The sequence below is a fragment of the Callorhinus ursinus genome, unplaced genomic scaffold (genome assembly GCF_003265705.2).
Source record: "Callorhinus ursinus isolate GAN/ISIS: 27379988/994484 unplaced genomic scaffold, GSC_fseal_2.0 scaffold1, whole genome shotgun sequence".
Lineage (NCBI taxonomy): Eukaryota > Metazoa > Chordata > Mammalia > Carnivora > Otariidae > Callorhinus > Callorhinus ursinus.
In genome coordinates this window covers 118,423,946-118,445,416 of record NW_027397063.1, presented here as the reverse complement: position 1 = coordinate 118,445,416, position 21,471 = coordinate 118,423,946, and the positions used below count along the sequence as shown (strand labels likewise).

The window sequence follows — 21,471 nt, the reverse complement described above, 5'->3', positions numbered from 1 at the left end:
TGCAGAGCCATAGGGAAAAGTGTATAGTGGGAAAACTCTTATATGGAGCCTCTATTCCCTGGCCTTCTGTGGAGTCAAATGATGAAAGAGATTTAACTGCCAGCAAAACCTAGACACCAACTCATAGCAACTGGAAAAGAGTGGTTGCTCCTGATACGCCAGGATACCTAGAAGGAAGCATGTGACACATCCTATGTTTTTGAGACCTTTAGGGCTTGAAAGTCTACTACCTAAACCCTGTCAGTGAACAGCCAAAACCTGTAAGCTACAATGTACTAGGGAAAGTGATGTGGGTAGAGTGAATGCCTTCTTTTTAAGTAGAGTTAAATCCAGGTTTAGAGAAAGTGTTCTAAAGTGGCCCCACATCTTTGGATTTTACTGGAACATTGTAAGGGCTGATAGGTACCCTATGGAGACTTCGTCTCTGAAGGTGACCTTTCTATATCTTGGGTGCACTTGGTCATATGGGTGACCTCAAAGATGTCATCCCTGGTTTGCTCTGCTTGAAGCTCAGAGGCAAAATGCTACGGTGGAAAGAACAGGACTGGAGAGTCTGGAGACGACTAGCCATGTGATCTTGGGCAGATACTGAATCCCCTAGGTCTCCATTTTCTTGCCAATAAAATGAGGGAGGGTTGAATTGGATGATTCCCAATGTTTATTCTAATTAGAACATTCCATGACCTGTGATTCCTTTTATGGAATATCTCCATCAAAATGAGGTAACACATATCTCTGGGGAGAGTTTAGAGTGATAAGCTGACTCTCCTTCTAAAGGGAATAAGACAAATATTATAACTAAAAATGTTCCTTGGGAACTTTATGCAGTTATTAGACACATGTACATCCATTTGCTTAGTTTTCTGTGTAACATGAATATTCCTTTGTAATTGTAAGAATTATTTAATTTCTAAATTCAAAAAGGTTATGGGAAAAATTAGAGAGCTGCCTGCCATTGCATTATGCATAAATAATGATCAAGCAAGTCTGTGCCATATTGTTCAGTGTGTTTTTATTCTGTTTAGTAATTTTTTTGTTGCTGTTTTTGATGTAGTGTTCAATGATTGAGTAGTTGCATGTAACACCCAGTGCTCATCACATCACATGCCCTTAGTAATTTCATTTTAAATCAGTTATGATTTGTAGCATCTTCTCAACCCCTTGCATGAAGTGCAGCCTCCTGCCTACAAATCGGACTGATGTTAGTTTTGGTGCAACATTAGTATATCATAGAATGCTTGGGAATTGCACTTTGTAGCTATTACAGATTTTCTTTTTAGGATGGGTAAGTGGAGACAGGAACCCTTATAGAACTCTACAGGATAACTGAAATCCACTAATTAGTCACAAATCCTGTATTTTAGTTTGCACTGTAAATGTAACTCTTTTTTTTATCAAAGCTGACTCTTTTGTCTTCTTTTTTTTTCTCCCCCACCTCCCCATCCCTTAGAGGTTTGGTGAAAATGCAGTAAGATGAGCAAGCAGAGAAATGAAAAAGGAACAAAATCAAGGGGCCTACATGTTTTTAAAGCTTCATAAAATCAAACTCTGGTGATTCTGGAGCTGATCTGAGTGTGGAAAGGGGAGAGATGGAAGGTAGTCCCCAGGTATAGCAGTTTGCCCTGTTTGAACATGCAACCACAGCTTCACACATTGAGCAGACAGGATGACAAGTAGAAATAAGTAGTCGGGAAGAAAAGAGAGAGAGGCAAATCAAGAAACAGATTCTTAACTATAGAGAACAAACTGATGGTTACCAGAGGGGAGGTGGGTGGGGGGATAGGGATTAAGTAGTACTCTTGTTGTGATGAGCGTGGAAGTGTTGAACCACTATATTGTACACCTGAAACTAATATTACACTCCATTTTAACTAACTGGAATTTAAATTAAAAACAATTTTTTTTAAAGAAATAAGTAGTCGGTGATGGGCTTGTGAAAACAAGTATTTCCACAGCAATCTTTCCACTGTGGACTCTATTTACTCTCTTCAGTATGTTCTTTTTCTACACTCCTTTCTCTCTAAGAGGATTACATCCTCCATTGCTTTCTGTCCACAAATCCTCCAGTACCATTTGATCGGCGTGTTTGTGATATTTCTGATTCTATTAGGATTGGGCCATACCTCTAATGGTCTGAGGAAGTGGCCAGCATTGCTGGGTGACTAGCATCCTGCTCTCACATAGCCAGAGGGTGATGTGACTTCATTGCTAAATTAAAGAACAGGGCCTGAGGGATACTGGGATTCTTCTACTAAATCAGACCTTTTCAAAATCCTGATTTGAAACAAATACAAACTCCTAAAGATACTGAAACAAAACTCTGTCTTGTAAGGCTATGGTTCTTTAAACTTGAGTGTACATCTTCTGGAGATATGAATCTTCTGGAGGGTTTATTAAAATCCACTTGTTGTGCCCCTCCCCCTAGAGTTTCTGATTCAGTAAGTAGGAAGTAAGGCCCCAAAATTTGTATATCTAACAAGGTGTTGCACATGCTACTGGTCCGGGGACGTTTTGAGAACCGCTGTCCTAAGGGTTCGCCAACATGGAGTAATTTGAGATGAGGCTACAATCCTGAGGTTTCTCAATTCTGTCATTGCTTTGAGCCAGCTTGGCTCTGACCCACTGCCCCTTGGCTCTGGGGATCATGGGTGTGTGCTCATGTTCCTGACCTTCACATTCATAGGGTCCCAGACAACTGAGACTGTGTCTGAACTCTGGGATGCTCAACCAATCTGAATTTCTGAACACAGTATAAATCCATAGATTCAGGGCAGAATTTATCATTTCCTATGAAAATAACGCTTTTGGGTAGGGAGTATTCTACTTTATCTATGAGGAATTGAAATTCAAAAGGTTTAAATTGCCCAGGAAATAAATGGCAGAACGAATATTTGAACCCAGGACTCTGGCTTCAGTGTCTAATTATCCTTCAACCAAATCTTTCTCCTGGGTTCCATTTTGAACTGAGGGTTTTCATCACCCTCTTTTCTCAGTTTTTATGTAGCCAAGATTATTAAAGACTCTGTTTAATTAGGGTTTGAATTATGACTTACACATACATGTTTGTGTGTACTCACATACATATGAATACATGTACACGTACATGCTCCCTTGCTTCACTTTTATTATTTTGCATGTATTTTTTATCATACTATATAATATGCATTTTGTAAATTGCCCTAAAGCAGGGCAAGGGATATATATACATATATATACTCCCAAGTATGGTGAACACATGCACACACACATTAGTCATGCACACACAATCTGGTTTTTCCTCCATAGCTCACATTAAGTCTAAGAAAATATGTCTCTTTTGTAGCCATAGACTTATACTAGGTTTCAGCCATGCCCCCGGCTGCCATCAGTAAATAGAGTTCAAACTGCTTTTGCTACCCTACCCACCTCTCATTTTCCCTAGTAGTTCTCCATAAAGGAGGAGATTAGGGCATCATTTAGTTCTTGTGGGAGATAGTTGGCAGGTCTGTATTGACATATTCACTCTGTTGGAAAACAAGGACAAGCCCTGAGGGCTTTGAGACTGTGTTTGTCATGAGAGTTTATATACTTTGTCCACATTAATAGCAACGTGGTTGTGTTTTTTTTTTTTTTTTCTTTCCTAAAGAAGACAGCTCTTTTTTCACTGGGGCGGGGGACAAAAAGACTAAAAAATTCTGGCATCTGCTATTGACAGCTATAGTGTAACAAGGATCTGGGTCACAGGAGTGGTGATAAGGGGAAAAAACGGTGGTTGTAAGTACCCCCAGGAACAAAATGACTCTGGAAAAATATAAAATCACTTGCTTTTGTTTGTAAATTTGGTTGTGGAAGTAGGCATTGAAAAGGTTGCAGCTTGTGAGTTATTGTGAAATGGTGTATGGGGGGCTATTTAAAATCTGAATATTGCAACAGCAGATGTGGGCAGGTAGTTCATAACACATAAACTAGGTAGCTGATAGGTGTTAAGTTTGTCCAAGTATGTGCATACACTTTGGTTTGGCTGCAGGTGGCTTTCCACAGTTACCTCGTCATTCTTGAGGATGAAATTGCTTATAAAAACACAAAATTTTCATTATGCTCAAATTGTTCCCTATTATATCACTTGAATTGAAACCAGTTTGTGTTTTCAAAACAAGTATCATAGCAGAACTGACTTTACAGGTCAATTCTCAGAAGATTCACCCCTTCCCTTATTTTTAGAATATTTGATGGTCATTTGTAACATGAAGGGGCATATTGATGATGACTCTGTTATACATATTTATTTTCTATCTCTTATAAAATTTTAGATAATATTAAAAACATAAAGTAATGAGTAAAGTCCCCCCCAACCTCACAAAACAGATGTTAATTTTTTTAAGTCACATAAACATTCAAGATGACATTTTCTCATTTAATCTCACCCTATCCCTGCCTTTGAACAGAGTCAAGTAGGGCTAAGTAACTGATAACTGAGTGTTTATTTTCTCTTGTTTATTTTCCTTGACTGATATCTCTAAGAATTATCTGTTGAAGTGGCTCTGTATTGTTTGGTGAAGTATATATATTCCATTGTTTCCGATCTCGAGGCAGTTCTCAGGGTCTCATTTATTGACTTTAGGATATGGCTGAGTAGACTGGATACTTCTCAGCAAATCCTGCTTACAGAATATTTGTGATGGTTAATTCTTGGGTTCTCTGGGTGTTTCACCTTTTTCAGGTCCCCTTTGGAAGAAAAAAAGAGAAAATCCACATGGAGAAAAGAAATAGCTCCACATCTTTGAGTCTGTATTTGCAGGGGAGCCATGTCTGGCCAAAGCATAGTCTGGGCATCTGGGTGGCTCAGTTGGTTAAGTGTCTGACTCTTGGTTTCGGCTCAGGTCATGATCTCAGGGTTGTGAGATCAAGCCCCACAGCGGGCTCTGTGCTCAGCGGGTAGTCTGCTTGAGATTCTCTCCCTTTCCCTTTGCCCCCTCCCCCTGCTCCTGTGCTTGCTCACTCTCTCTCAAATAAAATAAATCTTTTAAAAAATGATGTCCTTGGAAGGAGCACGGATTAAAACCCCGTCTTCTAATTAGATATGGCAGCTGGATTCTGCTGTGTTTAACACAGAGAGATAAACATTGCATCACTAATATAATTGCTGGGATAGGTAGTAGCCATAGAAACATGTAGGAAATTTTTTAAATCTTGATGTTAATAACAAACTATGAGGTCCTAGAATTTAGGGTTGGAATGAAATGTGGGGAGAGTGGACCATCTTAAAGTAAGGAATGAAGCCTACAGAAGCAGCATGACTAGCCAGGAAATTCTGGCTAGTTATAACAGAGCCAGGACTTAAACATTAGGGTTTCTAGCTGTTTACACCATGCATTGATTTTTGTAGTTCAGTAATTTCTGACCACTTAAGATTCCAGACAGTCCCCATTTTGTTGCTGCTCCTCCCCTTAACCCCAGCATTTGTCACACCTGCTTGATTTGATTCCTCTGCCTGCTGCATCCATTTTATTTTTTAAAGCTGAGAAAAGTGAGGGAGGAATACTTGTATACAGGCCATGGTTACTACCAGTTATTTTATTTCTTTAGTTGATATCCTCTCTTGCTTCCATGGATAGAAATATAAATAAGAATATTGGTATAAGGAAGACGAAAGTGCTAGCCTACTTTATATGGACACCCATTTTCCAACAGTTGTATCCAGTGAAATTCTCAGATATATTACTGGAGATACAAAGACCTGGGAAAAAGCAACCAAGAAAATTTCAGGAAAGAATGTTTCACTCCTCAAGGTATATATAAATGTGTGTGTGTATGTATATACATATTTGTGTGTAGTATGTATATATGTATGTGTGTATATGTATATATGTGTATATATGTATGTATGTATATATGTACTGTGTATGTGTAAACACACACATAGACACATATTTTTTTAAACCAAACTGGGAAAATGTATTTCAAATGTTGAGAATGAAATACAATATTTAAGATAGAGTGTTAATATGCTATTTATGTGACCTTCAACCTTTCAAAATGAATTGTAAAAGCCATTTAATTGGAGGGTGTTCATGAAAAACTGTGTAGTATCAATTTAGTACAATCTCCATACCCCCAAGGATGAGCTGAATGATAACAACAGTAGCTGACACTTCACTGAACACTTAATAGGCGCTAGTCACTATTCTGCATGACTTAAGGAGAATCTTAAAGAGAACTTAAAGAGAATCAATACAACCCAATGAGGAAAATGCCATCATTATTAGTCCATTTATGGTAGGGAAACTGAGGTTCAGAGAGGTAGCTTTACATTCCTAATGTCACACAGTTAACAAAGTTGAGGAGCTGGGAGATAAATTGAGAATGTCTGCTTCCAAGCTTACACTCCTAGGAGAAACAAAGGGAGGAGGTGGAAGCACCTGCCTTGGTCATGCCTTTCTCACTTAAATCAGGGCATCCCTTCAGGCAGATTTGTTATCTATTAAAGGGGCATAAAAGTAATACACATACTGTTTTCCTTTCTTACAGATTTGTTGTGATGGTCTATGAAAATAGGGGAGGGAAGTTGTATTTAATGAACAGCTATGAGCCAGGGACCATAGCAGATTTTTTCACATAGCATTATTAGCTGTTGCTGTCCCTGCTATTGTTACTGTGCAATACTCAAATTCACTGTTGACTCCAGTCACTGCCATTTTTAGAAGATGGATTAACTGCCATCTGTTCTCATGTGTGGGTTTTTCTTTCTGTCCCTCTTGTCTGTTTTGCTCAACTGATTTCACTGGGGGTGAGAGATTATTTTTAAAGCAATACATGTTGTTTGTAGAAAATTTGAGCAAAGGATTTGAAAAGGCAATTTAAGAAGAAACTCAAAATGCCATCAAGCATTGGAAAAGATACTCCAAATCACCAGTAAGGAGAAAAATGAAAATTAAGTCAACAATGATGTGTATAGCATTTAGAGAGCTCAGTTATGCCAGGTGTTTCATGCACTGCTAATATAGACTGATGCTACCATTTTGGAGAGCCATTTGGCACCACTTATTCAAACTATGGCTACTCAAAGCTCCGTGACCCAACAGTTACACTCTTGGAGATCTGTACATTACTCAGTGCTCCCTATAATAATTAAAGTCATCATCTGTCACTACTGGTAATATGTTATTACCATCTTATTGACTATATTCCCTATGCTGTACTTTTCATCTCTGTAACTTATTTATTTTAAAACTAGAAATTTGTGCCTCTTAATCCTCTTTATCTTTTTTATCCATTCCCCTGATCCCCTCCTCTCTGGCAACCACCAGTTGTCTGTATTTAAGAATCCGTTTATTCATTCGTTTGTTTTTTTATTCCGCATGTAAGTGGAATCAAATGGTATTTGTCTTTCTCTGTCTGACTTGTTTCACCTAGCATTATACCCTCTAGGTCCATCTGTGTTGTCATGAATGACAAGATTTCATTCTTTTCTATGGCCAAGTAACATTCCGTTGTATGTATACACCACATCATCTTTATCCATTCATTTATTCATGGACACTTGGGTTGCTTCCATAGCTTGGCTATAGTAAATAATAGTGCAGTAAACATAAGGTTGTATATATCTTTTTGAATTAGTGTTTTTATTTTCTTTGGATAAGTAACCAATGATGGAATTACTGGGTCATATAATATTTATATTTTTAGTTTTTTTAGGAACCTCCATACTGTTTTCCCTCGTGGCTGCACCAATTTACATTTCCACCAGTGGTGTATAAGGGTTCCCTTTTCTCCACATGCTTGCCAACTGTTGTTATTTCTTGTCTTTTCAATATTAGCCATTCTGACTAGTGTGAGGTGATATCTCATTGTGATTTGCATTCCCTGATAATTAGTGATGCTGAGTTTCTTTTCATGTGTCTGTTGGCCAATCGCATGTCTTCTTTGGAGAAATGTCTATTCAGGTCCTTTGCCCATTTTTTAATTGGATTGTTTGGTCATTTGACATTGAGTTGTATAAGTTCTTTATATATTTTGGATATTAAGTCCTTATTGGATATATCATTTGCAGATATCTTCTCCTATTCAGTAGGTTGCCTTTTTGTTTTATTGATGGTTTCCTTCACTGTGCAAAGGCTTATTATTTTAGTATAATCACAATAGCTTATTTTTGCTTTTGTTTCCCTTTCTTGAGGAGACCTATCCACAAATATGCTGCTAAGGCTGATGTTCAAGAGATTACTGCCTATGTTTTCTTTTAGAAGTTTTATAGTTTCAGGCCTCACATTTGGGTCTTTAATTCATTTTGAGTTTATTTTTGTGTGTGGTGTAAGAAAGTGGTCCAGTTTCTTTATTTTGCTTATAGCTGTCCATTTTTTCCAACACCATTTCTTGAAAAGACTGTCCTTTCCCTATTGTATATTCTTGCCTCCTTTGTCATGAATTACTTGATCATATTATTTTTTCCCCTGGATATTTGTGTTTAATGGGCATAAACTCTTTTGAAGGACAATGAAAAAAGTTCAGGGTATAAATAATGGTGATGGTTGCACAACACTGTGAATGTATATAATGCTGCTCAATTGTGTACTTGTGGATGATTAAAACAATAAACATTACATATATTTTATCACAATAAAACAACGAAAACAAACATATTATCTCCCAGTCTTTGTGGGTCATGAATATAGGCCCAGCTAAGCTAGAAATTATACTTCAGAGTCTTTCACAAGACTACAGTCATCTGAAGGTTCTGGGGAATAATCTGCTTTCATATTCACACATGTGGCTGTTGTTCATTTACTTGGGGGTCCTTGGGTTGAGAGGCTTAGTTCCACACTGGCCAGTGAGTCATGAACAGTTCCTTGCCACATGGGCTTCTTCAGCATGACCAATTGCTTCATCAAAGCAAAAAACAAAGGGAGAGTACGCTAGAAAAACAGAAGTCACAATCCTTTGTAACCTAATCACAGGAGTGATACCTCATTATCTTTGTCATACTATATTGGTTAAAATAAAATGACTAACTGCAGCCCACAGTTGGAGAGAACTACACATACACATCCCAGGAGTCAGGAGTCACTGGGGACTATCTTAGAAGTCAGCTTGCTACAGTAAGATTGTATCAAATGATACCACAACATCTGGATGAAAATTTTTAATATCAGACTATTGTATCACCATATGGAAGCAAATCAAATGTTTCTGAATATTTAGCAGCAAGTAGCCAAAGATTTGAATGATAGACTTGAATATTCACCTTTATTCTGGATTTTTCTTGCTCCATAAAACACAGCCACAAAGATAAATATACTTACTTTGATAGTTCCACCATTTCTGTTTGAAATATGAGAACATTTTAAATGTCATCTTAGATAAATGACATTTTTTGAAAGATGTTTAAACTATCTGGCCTTCTGAGAATCAGATTGCTTTATTATTGAACATCAATACCTTTCTTCCAGCAATTTGACATGCCATTAATTGTGACAGTGTATCTGTGCTAGATCCTTGTAGAATTGAAATTGATGCACATGGAATCTAGCTAGTACCTTAAATTGTTTATCAATAAAATTATGTCTTTGAATAATATATAAATATATATGAATGTGTATATACATATGTATATACAATTTGTACATATTGACTCAAAATAGATTTAGAAGTAGACAATATTTCTAAAAAACAAAAAAGCAGTAAATCCTAAACTCTGCCTTAGTTCTTTTTTTTTTTAATTTTTCCTACCCCACCACTCCTTTGTTACTTGTTTTTTTTAACTTACTTTTTTTAAATTTTAGTTTCAGAAGTAGAGGTCAGTGATTCATCAGTCTTATATAATAATACCCAGTGCTCATTACATCATGTGACCTCCTTAATGTCGATCACCCAGTTACCCCATCCCCGCACCCTTCTCCCCTCCAGCAACCCTCAGTTTGTTTCCTTTGATTAAGAGTCTCTTGTGGTTTGTCTCCCTCTCTGATTTCATCGTTTTATTTTTTCCTTTCTTCCCCATGATCCTCTGTTAGGAATCTTAAAGTCAAATATGAGTGAGATCATATGATAATTGTCTTTCTCTGATTGACTTATTTCACTTAGCATAATACCCTCTAGTTCCTTCCACATCATGGCAAATGGCAAGATTTCATTTTTGGCTGAGTAGTATTTCATTGTGTGTGTTTTACACACATCTTGTTTATTTATCTCTTGATGGATATCTGGGTTCTTTCCATAGTTTGGCTATTGTGAACATGGCTGCTATAAACATTGGGGTGCAGTTGCCCCTTCGGATCACTACATTTGTGTCTTTGGGGTAAAGACCTAGTAGTGTAATTGCTGGGTTGTAGGGTAGCTCTATTTTCAATCTTTTGAGGAATCTCCATACTGTTTTCTAGAGTGGATGCACCAGCTTGCATTCCCACCAACAGTGTAAGAGGGTTCCCCTTTCTCCACATCATCACCAACATCTGTCATTTCCTGACTTGTTAATTTTAGACATTCTGACTAGTGTGAGGTGGTATCTCATTGTGGTTTTGATTTGTATTTCCCTAATGCTGAGTGATGTGGAACATTTTTTCATGTGTCTCTTGGCCATTTGGATGTCTTCTTTGGAGAAATGTCTGTTCGTGTCTTCTGCCAATTTCTTGACTGGTTTATTTGTTTTTTGGGTGTTGAGTTTGATAAATTCTTTACAGATCTTGGATACTAGCCCCTTAAGTGATATGTCATTTGCAAATATCTTCTCCCATTCTGTCAGTTGTCTTTTGGTTTTGTCGACTGTTTCCTTTGCTGTGCAAAAGCTTTGTACCTTGATGAAGTCCCAATAGTTCATTTTTGCCTTTCTTTCCCTTGCCTTTGGAGATGTATCTAGCAAGAAGTTAATGTGGCCGAGGTCGAAGAGGTTATTGCCTGTGTTCTCCTCTAGGATTTTGATGGATTCCTCTCTCACATTTAGGTCTTTCATCCATTTTGAGTCTATTTTTGTGTATGGTGTAAAGAAATGGTCCAGTTTCATCCTTTTGCATGTGGCTGTCCAATTTTCCCAATACCATTTGTTGAAGAGACTGTCTTTTTTCCACTGGATGTTCTTTTCTGCTTTGTCAAAGATTAGTTGACCATAGAGTTGAGGGACCATTTCTGGGGTCTCTATTCTATTCCACTGATGTGTGTGTCTCTTTGTACCAGTACCATATCATCTTGATGCTTATAGCTTTGTAATAGAACTTGAAGTCCAGGATTGTGATGCCACCAGCTTTGGTTTTCTTTTTCAACATTCCTTTGGTTATTCAGGGTCTTTTCTGGTTCCATACAAAGTTTAGGATTATTTGTTCCAGCTCTGTGAAAAAAGTGGATGGTATTTTGATAGGGATTGCATTGAATGTGTAGATTGCTCTAGGCATAGACATTTTAACAATATTTGTCTCCCAATCCATGAGCATGGAACATTTTTCCATTTCTTTGTGTCTTCCTCAATTTCTTTCATGAGTATTCTATAGTTTTCTGAGACAGATCCTTTGCCTCTTTGGTTAGGTTGATTTCTAGGATTCCTATGGTTTTGGGTGCAGTTGTAAATGGGATCAACTTTTTAATTTCTCCCCCTTCTGTCTCATTATTAGTGTATAGAAATGCCACTGATTTCTGTGCATTGATTTTATATCCTGCCACTTTGCTGAATTCCTGTATGAGTTCTAGCAATTTTGGGGTGGAGTCTTTTGGGTTTTCCACATGGAGTATCATGTCATCTGTGGAGAGTGAGAGTTTGACTTCTTCTTTGCTGATTTGGAGGCATTTTATTTATCTTGACTTATTGCTGAGGCTAGGACTTCCAGTACTCTGTTGAACAGCAGTAGTGATAGTGGACATCCCTGCCGTGTTCCTGACCTTAGGGGAAATGCTCTCAGTGTTTCCCCATTGAGAATGATATTCACTGTAGTCTTTTGTATATAGCTTTTATGATATTGAGGTATGCTCCCTCTATCCCTATGCTGTGAAGAGTTTTAATCAAGAAAGGAAGCTGTACTTTGTCAAATGCTTTTTCTGCATCAATTGAGAGGATCATATGGTTCTTGTCCTTTCTTTTATTTATGTAGTGTATCACATTGATTGATTTTGAGGATGTTGAACCACCCTTGCAGCCCAGGAATAAATCCCACTTGGTCGTGATGAATAATCCTTTTAATGTACTGTTGGATCCTATTGGCTAATATTTTGGTGAGAAATTTTGCATCCATGTTCATCAGGGATATTGGTCTGTAATTCTCCCTTTGGTGGTGTCTTTGTCTGGTTTTGGGATCAAGGTAACACTGGCCTCATAGAACAAATTTCGAAGTTCCCCTTCCATTTATATTTTTTGGAACAGTTTCAGAAGAATGGATATTAGTTCTTCTTTAAATGTTTGGTACAATTCCCTGGGAAACCATCTGGCCCTGAGCTGTTGTTGGGAGATTTTTGATTACTGCTTCAATTTCCTTGCTGGTTATGGGTCTGTTCAGGTTTTCTATTTCTTCCTGTTTCAGTTTTGGTAGTTTATGCCTCTCCAGGCTAAGTAAGATGCTCTGGATTGCTCTATGTGGGTTTTGTTCCCTGAAGGCTTTCCATGCCGCTTTGGGGGATGAGAATGAAAATGGCAGCCTCCCAGTCTCTACCTTCAGAGCAAAAGCTCGAGACTCCATTCCTCAGTGCACCCTCAGAGAAAATCAGTCAATCACTCCTGTCTCCCTGGTCTCCATAGGCACTCTGTGCTCACCCAGCCTGTGACTGAGCATTTCTATCTCAGTACACACCCCTTTTGGAGTCTCTAAACCCTGAATCCTTCTGAGGCACATACCTGCTCAGGTGGGGTGGGAGGTTTTCTCCACAGTTCTGCCACTTGCCAGGCCCCTGCTCAGACGGAGGTTGCCCAACCATGGTGTGGTTCATGGTGTACAGCAAAACTGAGCTGAAAGCCCACTCCTGGGCTTGCTGATTGCAGCTGGCTTCCCTGCTCCAATGCCTGGGAACTCTGCAGTGCTCAGGCACCCTTGGTCTTTTTGGGACCCTGGGGATCCTGAGACCAGACTGTCCCACCTAGGATTCCACCCCACTTTGTTACTTGAGCATCTTTCAGGCAGGGATGTCCCTCATGAGAGCAGATTTCTAAAAGTTCTGATTTTGTGCCCCATTGCTATATCACTTTCTGGCAGCCAGCTTGCAGAGGCTCCCTCCCTCCATGGTCTGTCTTCCCATATATTGCCTCAGATTCACTTCTCCATACCTCCTAACTTGCAGAAAGTGGTCACTTTTCTATTTGCTGAGTTGCAGCTGTACTTTTCTTAGATCTCCAGTTGAGTTTGCAAGTGTTCAGAATGATTTGATAGCTGTCTAGCTGAATTCCTGGGACCAGATGAAACTGAGGTCTCCTACTCCTCCACCATCTTGGATTAGCTCTGTACTTGATCATATTAATTAACTGACCTGGCTCTTCACCAGCTTCCATTGATTTATGTGTCTATTTTTGTGCCAGTTAACATAATGTTTTGATTACTATAGCTTTGTAGTATATCTTCAAATCTGAGATTGTGATACCTCCAGCTTTGTTCTTCTTAAGGTGGCTTTGGCTATTCAAGGTATTTGTAAGGAACCACATACAAATTTTAGGATTATTCTATTTCTTGGAAAAAGGCTATTGAATCTGTAGCTTGCTCTGGGTACTATGGACATTTAAATGATACTCTTCTAATCCATAAACATGCTAGATGTTTCCATTTTTTTTCTGTCATCTTTAATTTCTTTTATCAATGTCTTACAGTTTTCATAGGATAGGTCTTCCACTTCTTTCATTAAATTTATTGCTAGGTAGTTAATCTTTTTCGTACATACACACATTTATTTACACAAATGAAATGGGGTCATTCTCCATGTACTTCTTTATTTTGTTTTTTGTTTTGTTTTTAGTATCTTGGCTATTATGAGGATGTACTAAGTTGTCTGTAAGATGCCTTCTAAGACACTCTCCCTTCAGGATGAATACCATATTATCAAATTCAGTCAAATTATAAACTGACTTTAGTTCAGTATGACCCAAAACATACTTTGCTAAACACTCTTAGTTTCAACTATAAGATACTAATGCATTCAAAGGAAAATATATTTGTATTTTGATTTATTTGCATTTAATTCAAATAATAGTCATTTTGGCTGGATATGCTGGGGATTAAGTGTGTTCAGACCTTTCACAGGCTGATAGTTTACTGTAAGAATAGATCACAGCATCAAATGAGTGTTGGTCCCAAATGGAACAAGTGAGGTTGAAACTTGATCCAGGGAACCATCCCATTTGAGTGACCAAATGGTTTTTAATAGGCTAGAGATAAACAGTTTCTGATGATTATCAAAACCCAGTAAATTAGTGAATAAGAGTTCTGAACATTTGTTCTCTGTTTTGTATCGGGACAGTGAACAACCTTTAATAAAGATTGTATTCCTTTCTGCCAGAGACAAAAGCAGAACTTCCCAATGGAAAACAGCATATCTGTCTAGGCCTGCTTCAAAAGCCATCTCAGATCTCAAATCATTGCACTAGGAGCTAGACAGAATGCCATTGGCTATAGTTGCTATGGTAATCACTGCTGACCTCACAGGTCCTTCCTAATGATTTGCAACAGGTTCATTTGTACTGCATTTGCTGTGGTGTGTGTGTTTATCTAGATCTATTTGTTTGCTTGTGGCTGAGCTGTCACATTTTACTCTGAATCCAGTGAGTAAGGCACCAATGCCTTGTACATAATAAATGTTAAATGAAGATTTGTGGAATTGGATTGATGCACTAGGTTAGGAAAAAATCACAGGCATGAGGAGTTTGACAAATTTTTGCAGTTCTCAAAATGTAGTCCTTGAAATCGATGTTGCTGGCTACTTTTCCTCTTGAACAGTTACAGCTGCTTATTAGAGTAATCAGTAACTGTAAAGTTTGCAATTCTCCAACCCACAAAAGCCCCCCAGGTGGCCAGGAGAGGGTAGCTATTTTAAAAACTACCCTTCTTTAGGATTTATTTTTAAGCTTTTCTGGGGGAGGGAGAAGCATGAATTTAACAGGCTACTGGATACTCACCAGGTTGTCTCTGGAGGTTGATTGATTAGTGGTTCTAACACCCAGCTGAGTGTAAGCTGTTCTTTGGGATTCTCATGCCCATCCAGGTCAGGGAGTCACTCAATATCCTGAGACTGTCTTAAGACTTTTTAATCCTGAGATTTCCCCACACCTAAACTGATAGTATATCAGATTTTTCCTACATCTCTCATGAAAAAATAATGTCCCCCATGTTAATATATTGCTTATATTTGTAGAGTGCCATGAGCCTTTACATGGAATCATTCTTTCAAAAAAGAAGTGAAAGAGAACACCCAAAGTTTGGGAGATAATTTAATCAAGTGTTTATATTAAGTTCTGTGTTTGCAAAATAATTTTCCAGTTGCCTCTCATTTACCCTTATAAGACTAGCCACTCCTGCCTCCAATGTACATCTCAAATATACTAAGAAAAATTCAGAACAATAGGTAATTTGCTTTAGATGTTGCCCCCAAACCATGTTTTTTACTAGTAGAGGAGCAGATGCAGATTCAACTGTACTTAACATCTGAAAAGTAGCTGTTCCAGAACCAATAAGTCCTTTGTGAAATCACAGTGAGGCCAAGGGCTATGAATCACCTCTTTCCACTCAAGTCTCTGCTTCCCACAGATATGATAGATCGGATGCCAGGGTTTGTCAGTTTACCATGGGGGTGTGTAAATAAGCTTTGTTGTTCTGAGGCAGTGGGGCATGGGGATATACCGCTGCAGACCAAGTGGGAGGACTGGACTGAATGCTAGGCCCTATCATTTTCTGACAGTGTGGTCTTGACTATGTCAATAGAAAGATGCCTGCCTTCCTTGTCTCACAGGTGGTTGCATCAGATGAGTAACATTGATCATTCTTTGCAGCTTCTGGAGTGCTTTGGAAATATGTTAGCTCCATCCACCGAGCTCTGATGATCCTACACAGACTAGAAGGTGTTTGCATGTGTACTTTCCTGGAGTCTAGGTTGTCAGATGCACCTTCTTCAGACTCCTCAGTTTGAAAAAGCTCCTAGAGTGTATCCCAGAATACTGGATAAGAGGAGAAAGAAAAAATAGAAAAGGTTGGGGACAATAGGATGTACTCTTCTCCATCCACTCTCCTGTTCCATTCAGTACACTGATTTCATTCACCACTTATTTTCTGCTTTGTATGTAAAGATGAACCTCTCATGATAATGTGCATGAACACTGGAGTAAACACTCGTTTAAAAATAAATTCACATGTAGTTGGCTGCAGCCATCTGACCAAGTCCTAGATCTCTCTTTGGCAGTGCCATACATTTGTAGCCCCATTAATTCATGGTCCTTAATAATTTCTTCAGAGTAAATACCAAGTTTATTTTGTTTTATCTATGTAGAAGCGACCCAAAGAACAAATGAATAGTGTAAATAAGTTTTCTAAGAAACATCAACCTGCTTGAGAAAAAGGATGGTTCTCAAATGCCTTTCATTTGTTTGCATCCTATGTACTGATTATGTGGGATTCTAGTCATTAAAGTAGTCCTTTCAGGATATCCACTTGGTAATATTCTATTAGCACTTAATTTGAATTACTGTAATAAAACTTCACTTCTTTAAGATTCATTCATCATTCAATATTGTTATCCATATCTTCCTTCTGTCAGTATGAATTTGTTGTAAGGTATTATTGTAACTAATTACATGCCCTTAAATTCCTTGGATACTATCTGGTATAGCTACATGATTTGAGCAAGAATTTCTTTTTCTTTTCCTTTCTTTTTTTTTTAATTTCAATTAGCCAACATATAATATATCATTAGTTTCAGATCTAGAGTTTGGTAATTCATCAGTTGCATGTAACACCCAGTGCTCATCACATCCCGTGCCCTCCTTAATTCCCATCACCCAGTTACCCCATCTCCCCACCCACTTCGCCTCAAGCAACCCTCAGTTTCTTTCCATAGTTAAGAGTCTCTCATGGTTTTTCTCCCTCTCTTATTTTTTCTCATTCGGTTTTCCCTCTCTTCCCCTATGATCCCTGTTTTGTTTCTTATATTCCTCATATGAGTAAAGCCATATGATAATTGTTTTTCTCTGACTGACTGGTTTTGCTTAGCATAATACCCTCCAGTTCCATCCACGTCGATGTAAATGGTAAGATTTCATCCTTTCTGATGGCTGAGTAATACTCCATTGTATATATATACCACATCTTTATCCATTTATCTGTCGATGGACATCTGGGCTATTTCTGTAGTTTGGCTATTATAGACATTGCTGCTATAAACACTGGGGTGCAGATACCCCTTTGGATCAGTACATTTGTATCTTTGAGGTAAATACCCAGTAGTGTAATTGCTAGGTTATAGGGTTAGCTCTATTTTCAAGTTTTTGAGGAACCTCCATACTGTTTTCCAGAGTGGCTGTACCAGCTTGCATTCCCATCAATAGTGTAAGAGGGTTCCCCTTTCTGTGCATCCTCACCAACATCTGTCATTTCTTGTCTTGTTAATTTTAGCCATTCTGACTGGTGTGAGGTGGTATCTCATTGTGGTTTTGATTTGTATTTCCCTAATGCTGAGTGATGTGGAGCATTTTTTCATGTCTCTCTTGGCCATTTGCATGTCGTCTTTGGAGAAATGTCTGTTCATGTCTTCTGCCCATTTCCTGACTGGTTTATTTGTTTTTTGGGTGTTGAGTTTGAAAGTTCTTTACAGATCTTGGATACTAGCCCCTTATCTGATATATCATTTGCAAATATCTTCTCCCATTCTGTTAGTTGTCTTCTGGTTTTGTCGACTGTTTCCTTTGCTGTGCAAAAGCTGAAGTCCCAATAGTTCATTTTTGCCTTTGTTTCCCTTGCCTTTGGAGATGTATCTAGCAAGAAGTTAATGTGGCTGAGATTGAGGAAGTTACTGCCTGTGTTCTCCTCTAGGATTTTGATGGATTCCTGTCTCACATTTAGGTCTTTCATCATTTGAGTCTGTTTTTGTGTATGGTGTAAAGAAATGGTCCAGTTTCATCCTTTTGCATGTGGCTGTCCAATTTTCCCAATACCATTTGTTGAAGAGACTGTCTTTTTTCCACTGGATATTCTTTCCTGCTTTGTCAAAGATTAGTTGACAGTAAAGTTGAGGGTCCATTTCTGGGCTCTCTATTCTGTTCCATTGATCTATGTGTCTGTTTTTGTGCCAGTACCATATCATCTTGATGATTACAGCTTTGTAATACAACTTGAAGTCCAGGGGTGCCTGAGTGGTTCAGTCGTAAAGCACCTGCCTTCGGCTCAGGTCATGATCCCAGGGCCTGGAATCAAGTCCCGCATCGGGCTCCCTACTCAGTGGGAAGCCTGCTTCTCCCTCTCCCACTCCCCCTGCTTGTGTTCCTTCTCTAGCTGTGTCTCTCTCTGTCAAATATATAAAATCTTTAAGAAAAAAACAAAAAACTTGAAGTCCAGGATTGTGATGCCTACAGCTTTGGTTTTCTTTTTCAACATTCCTTTGGTTATTCAGGGTCTTTTCTGGTTCCATACAAAGTTTAGGATTATTTGTTCCAGCACTGTGAAAAAAGTGGATGGTATTTTGATAGGGATTGCATTGAATGTGTAGATTGAGCAAGACTTTCAGTTTTCCCTTGGTTTCTTAAGATAAAAATGTCTTGACACTTAAATGGCATCACTAAGGTTTGGATGCAGAGAGAGTTGCCTATAAGAAGCCAATTAGGGAGGTAGGTAATTAGTTATCTCCACTTTGACTAGAGCCCAGTCAACAAAAAGGCCAAGTTTTTCTCCTCAAAACTTGGATAGATTTCTATAAATGCATGAACAAACCTTTATTTATAAAATTTCTGCTCTGTGCATGACCTATAGTGAACATTGAGTAAATAATGAAGGTATAAGAGTATGTATATCTTTGGGGTTTTCCTTTGTCTTTCACATAGCCTGCCTTACTATTGAGCAGACTATGTTGTGATTGGAGCACTGCAAGAGGATTGTATTGAACGCGCAACCTTTGATCATCCTATCCATCCATCTATCCATGTTTCAAATATTTGGGGGGAACCTACTATGTAACCAGCCAGGCGCAGAGAAAAGTCCCTGTCCCCTGTACATGTCATATTTAGTGTATAAGCCACCTAACCTTTAGTAGAGAGATTGATGCAGTCTTTTGCCTCTTGGTGTACTCAGAGTTGCTGTGTGCTTGGTCACAGTTTTATCCCAGACATTCTTTTGTGGTTATTGCTTTTTTTTTAATTGGCCACTAGTTACAAAAAGGAAGGTTCTGTGGGCATAGCCGATCCCTGCTTTATGTTCTTATCTCATGTTTTTCACTTTAAGCTATTATGTGTAACATCTAGGGACTCTCCAGTATTAGGGATTCATGATTCTAAGTAGCTTTGTAATAAGGCAATAGCTAATAGTTTAGAGCATTTGCTGTATGTATGCCAGACACTCCTCTAAGAACATTTCATGCTTTCTCATTTAACCCTCATAGTATCCATGAAATGAATGTTGTTGTTCCCATTTAACAGATAAGGAAACTGAGGGGCGCCTGGGTGGCTCAGTCAGTTAAACAGCTGCCTTCGGCTCAGGTCATCATCCTGGGGTCCTAGGATTGAGCCCCACATCCAGCTCCCTGCTCAGCGGAAAGCCTGCTTCTCCCTCTCCCTCTGCCTACTTGTGCTGTCTATCTCTCTGTCAAATAAATAAATAAAATCTTTAAAAAAAAAGATAAGGAAGAGGAAGGAAAGATGGTGGAGGAGTAAGGGACCCTGTTTCTACTGGTCCCTGCAATTGAGCTGGATATCTACCAGACCACTCTGAGCACCCACGAAACCAGCCTGAGATGTAAGAAGATCTGGATCTCTACAAACAGAATATCACAGGCGATTGGTTTCGAGGTACAAAGCGGGGAGCCGTGATTCTGCGGGCAGATATCAGAGGATAAACAGCAGTGGGAGGGTGCCTGGCCGTGGGGATCCTACACCGCCAGAGCGAGAGCCTCGTGTGCTGGGGACCGGGCACAGACTCGCAGACCAGTAGTGACGGGGAAAGGACTTTAGGGTGGCCCCTGGGGCGGAAACCCAGAGCGGCGGGGTCACACGTATGAACTGGGAGGGGCTGACGGTTTTAGAAGCACAAAGGGCAGAGACGAACCCCGACCTGGAGGCAGGACTGGGGGCTCTGCGGAGGGGCGCACAACCCAGACCACTGCAGTATATAGCAGCACGGACAGAAATGAAGACAGTGTGGCCCGGGGAGCTCACTGAAGAACAGACTGCGATCTCTCTACTCTGAGGGAGAGGGTGGGAAATGGTCTCTTCTGCTCTCACTTGCAGAAGAGATGCGGAAAGCCACCAGAGAGCAAAGGTCCCCAAAACTGATTCCCACTGAGCCCATCCCCCGCCACAGGGGGGTAGGGCAACTCCGCCCAAACAGGGTTGCCTGAGTAACAGCGCAGCAGGCCCCTCCCCCAGAAGACAGGCTGGGAAAACAAGAGGCCAGCAACCCTAAGGTCCCAAGAAAACAGGTGCATCTTGCTTGGGTTCTCGTCAATAATTTGAACTCTATACATTCCCTTAAACACCCATCAACAGAATGATTAGGTGGAGGAACCCCCAAAATAGAAAAGACTCAGAGATCATGACTTATGCTGCAGATTTACAAATGGATGCAGATATAACCAAGATGTCGGAGATGGAATTCAGGCCAGCAGTTGTGAAGAAAATGGCTAGAATGGAGAAATCAATTCATGGCAACATAGAGTCTCTAAGGGCAGAAATGAAAGCTGAATTGGTAGAACTTAAAAATGCTATCAATGAGATCCAATCCAATCTAGATAATCTAACAGCTAGGGTAACAGAGACAGAAGAATGAATAAGCGACCTGGAAGACAATATAATAGATAAAAAGGGAAAAACGGAGGCCAGGGAAAAACAGCTCAGAATCCATGAAAATAGAGAAATAAGTGATACCAGGAAGCATTCCAGTGTCAGAATAATTGGAATCCCGGAGGGAGTGGAGAGAGAGAGAGGACTAGAAGATGTATTTGAGCAAATCGTAGCTGAGAACTTCCCTAATCTGGGGAATGACACAAACATTCACATCCTAGAGGCAGAGAGGACCTCTCCCAAGATCAAGGAAAACAGGCCAATACCCCGGCATGTAATAGTAAAACTTGCAAATCTTAGAACCAAGGAAACTATCTTAAGGGCAGTTAGGGGGAAGAGATTCCTTACATACAAAGGGAGGAACATCAGAATAATGTCAGACCTATCCACAGAGACCTGGCAAGCCAGAAAGGCCTGGCAAGACATATTCAGGGCACTAAATGAGAAGAACATGAAGCCAAGAATATTTTATCCAGCAAGGCTGTCATTTAGAATGGATGGAGAGATGCAGAACTTCCAAGACTGGCAGAAACTGAAAGAATATGTGACCACTAAGCCAGCCCTGCAAGAAA

General features: G+C 39.3%; 1 protein-coding gene across 11 annotated transcripts in view; it reads left to right on the top strand.

Moving 5' to 3' along the window:
* The window catches only part of TMEM108 (transmembrane protein 108), a 747,136-nt gene that overhangs the window by 431,007 nt on the left and 294,658 nt on the right, over nucleotides 1–21,471 (top strand). For 2 of the 11 annotated variants that reach the window (XM_073899996.1, XM_073900001.1), the window contains one exon: nucleotides 5,671–5,768. The exons of the other annotated variants lie outside the window; for them this stretch is intronic. The gene's annotated coding sequence lies outside the window, so the exon portion shown is untranslated. The remainder of the gene's footprint in view (nucleotides 1–5,670; nucleotides 5,769–21,471) is intronic. 11 annotated transcript variants of the gene reach the window in all.